Below are 3,656 nucleotides of genomic sequence, written 5' to 3' on the forward strand. Positions count from 1 at the left end.
CTTTAACAATTCAGCTGGGATGCCACAAACACCTGCTGCTTTACCACTCTTCAGCTTGGAGATCGGCCCCCTGACGTCAGTCAGGGAGGGTAGATCCTCGCTGATGGGTGGGTGTGGCAGAGGAATCATTTGGTATAAAAAAATATTAATGCTGAGTACTCTGATACACAAACATATGGACTACACATCACTTATCCTACAAAAATCATGAAGTGCATATATCGTGATACCTTGGAAAAACAAGAAATAAATACAGATACATCAGCAAAACTTATTTGGCCTGAAATCCCAAAGGACTGATTATATCTATAGGTGGAACAGATACATAGTGGTGAGGAGTGACCAGGGTGTAAGCTAGAAATTGTGGCTTATTTATCTTTAATTATATGATGTGTGTGTGTGTGTGTGTGTGTGTGTGTGTGTGTGTGTGTGTGTGTGTGTGTTATTTTGATTTTCAGTTATACTATCCAAAATATTGTTCAAATTTTATCATTACTAATGCATTTTTTGTATTATACTTTGATTTCCCCAATTTTGATGGGAGTTGATGAAATCTATTTTTTAATGTGCCTAGTTCAAGCCAAAAACCGGAGTAATTGTTTTTTTTAGAGCCCTATCTTATAACAGTTTATGCGTACTTAAAACGAAATAATTAGGCTGTAAGTGCTCATATTATCAAAGAACCCTAAATCCCAATTTAATGATTAGAGTCAATTAAACGTTACTTTGGAGAACTTAGAATTGAGGGAAATTGAATAATTGTAGTAGAACCTTTAGGTCACTTACAACCAGCAGTTTACCTTTCTAAATTGTCTGGGTAGGGTTTTGGGGTAGTCTGCCATCACCTGAATAGTTCCCCACATTTATATATATATATATATATATATATATATATATATATATGTGTGTGTGTGTGTGTGTGTGTGTGTGTGTGTGTGTGTGTGTGTGTGTGTGTGTGTTGCATCTTCGGTGCAAATACTATGGAACTTTCATCCGGAATTAACTTTTATGTACGTACAGAGGACTACCCATTGAACCCAAAAGATCGTTAAATAAAAGACTCTCAAAATAATAAATGAAAATAAAATTGGGAGCAAAGAAGGGAACCACCTCGTTGGGCAAAACAGCGATAGGAAAAAAAAACGTTTATATAACACACACACACACATACACACACACACACACACACACACACACACATATATTGTGAAAGGAAGTTTATTGGTAGACTGTATTGCACTTTCCTAATCGGAGGATCGTGGAGGGTCAGTGGGGTTCGCGAAACTTTGGCATGAATAGTGAATGCAAATTTACCGTTTTCAAGGACCGTTGCATTAAAATCTTAGGTAATTATTCAAAAGACCTTCGCATGATCGTTCACAAAGATATTGACAGTTCACCTCTTACAAACCAAATATTTAGAAATTATGCCACTGAAACCCCTTAATATTCACGATTTTGGTCCCAACAACACTGAAGGGCACGGACGGTACCAGGGAAATTGTGGATAAAATATGAAGAATATACATAGAATTAGTAAGAATACAGTCAAATGCAACACCGAAATGAGGCGCTACCGCCATCAACCCTCTCCCTGGACGACAAAGAATCCACCACGGACGTACGACAGGATAGAACGTAGGGCAGACTGCACTATGGACATATATCATACACCGATATATTTATTGCAGGGGGCAGGGACCCTCCTAGGAGCCCACAACCGCCGCCCGAGACTTCAAAGGATACCCCACGAAAGGCAAGAACAATAGCAAATAACTTGGGTGTAGGAATGTACCTATTAAGTAACAACATACTAACCTGTGATTTAGTTAGCATCACTTACTGAGTTGAAGGTGGGTATACCAGATCATCGCCATCCATCAATCAGGTTAGTAGATTATCATTCAGTCGTCGCTCTATCTTGCCGTGAATACGTGGAGGATTCTCTGTCTTCCAGGGCGGCGATCGGGGATGGTCGCAGGGGCACGCCCCCCCCCCCCCTTTTAGATATAGTGTCTTATTGTGAGTATATTATAATGACGTATTTGATGTATCATTTCTGTTTTACCCGTAAATTTCCCTTGTACTTTCCTTTTCCCTCCCCTGCTATCGAGGCATAGTATGTAGGGGCTTGGGGCAAATAACCTACAATACGACTAATGGAGGCCGAGAAGCAGCCAATGATACCACTCAGCCGTGATCGGTCGTGCGAAGGTGTTCCGAATACTCCCCGAAATTATATAGATGAAATGTATATATTTCTGAATCATTTTTTTTCTCCAATCCTGCAAAAAAAAAAAATAAAAAAAATGTGTATTTGGAGAACTTATCATCAAAGAGATATGCCGATATCTGTGGAGGTCGCGGAGGCTTGGGAAAGGGGTTACGAGTGTAAAAAGGTTGACGAGTCACAGACGTCAACGCTTGCGGTATCTAAGGCAGGTGTTTATGCTATTAAAATGAGAGTGAATCGACGTACGATGTATTATTTATGAACTTTCTATATGGATAATAGTTGGAATAAGGGTGAACAAGAAAAAATGACAAGTTCTGATACTTGGAAATAAACTGACTCGTATGCAAAAGGAATTTTCTCTTATTATATTCCTCGTCGATTCAGCAAGCAGTCTTCCTTGAGTGCCACTATGGACAAGATGCCAAGAATAGTAGATATAAGTCGAAGTAAGCCTCAGGACTTCTCCATCGGAACCAGAGCTTAAACGACCTCGCTTAACCTGTGTTTTGGTACGAGATAAACAACAGAGACGGAGCATGGAATCGTTATGCAATTTGTTATCGATTTAGGTTGGTTGCTCTCGATATCTGCTGCATGAGTACCATTCGAGTTGCGGTTGATTAGACTGTGTTGTATTTGTTGTGATATAATTTCACTGTGAAAAAACGTTAGAGATGTGACCCTATTTGTAGATGGTGGTGACTGCGGGAGGGAGCTCAAGGTTTCGATTTTTAAAATATATTATTTTCAGACTTTCAAGTGGGAATGGGAGCTCAGTTAATTAAGGATCCCGTTTATTTTTTGGGTCGGGAATCGTTTAATACACACACACACACACACACACACACACACACACACACACACACACACACACACACACACACACACACACACACACACACACACACACACACACACACACACATATACACACACACATATTTATGGAGGTATATGTATATGTATATACATATGTATATGTATATGTATATACATATGTATATGTATATGTATATTACATACACATACATATATATATATATATATATATATATATATATATATATATATATACATATATGTATACACATATATACATATATGTATACACATATGCACATATATATATATATATATATATATATATATATATACATCTATACATATATATATATATAATTATTATTTATAAATTATATATAATATATTATATATTATATGCTGTATTATATATTACATATTATATTTTACAGAGCGAGAGAGAAAGAGAGAGTGAGCAATGCAAAGAGATAGAGGGAAATGGACACTGTTATCTTATAGAGCATAAGAAACAGAGCAATTAGCAACACAGGATCAGGTGCTGCAGCCTCTTACTTACCGTGAAATGACAAAGATATCTGCTGCATATTACCACTCACAG

The 3,656-nt window shown here is 37.5% G+C and overlaps 1 protein-coding gene across 4 annotated transcripts in view; it reads left to right on the plus strand.

Annotated features, from left to right (window-relative positions):
• The first annotated feature begins 2,496 nt into the window (after positions 1-2,496).
• The window catches only part of LOC125047293 (sodium/hydrogen exchanger 9B2-like), a 53,045-nt gene continuing 51,885 nt past the window's right edge, over positions 2,497-3,656 (plus strand). Inside the window, exons 1-2 of one of the 4 annotated variants that reach the window (XM_047645536.1) lie at positions 2,497-2,805; positions 3,490-3,656. The exon at positions 3,490-3,656 is cut by the window's right edge and continues 1 nt beyond it. The gene's annotated coding sequence lies outside the window, so the exon portion shown is untranslated. The remainder of the gene's footprint in view (positions 2,806-3,489) is intronic. The other 3 variants (XM_047645533.1, XM_047645535.1, XM_047645534.1) reach the window with 3 other exon arrangements.

This window comes from Penaeus chinensis, chromosome 40 (genome assembly GCF_019202785.1).
Source record: "Penaeus chinensis breed Huanghai No. 1 chromosome 40, ASM1920278v2, whole genome shotgun sequence".
Classification (NCBI taxonomy): Eukaryota; Metazoa; Arthropoda; class Malacostraca; order Decapoda; family Penaeidae; genus Penaeus; species Penaeus chinensis.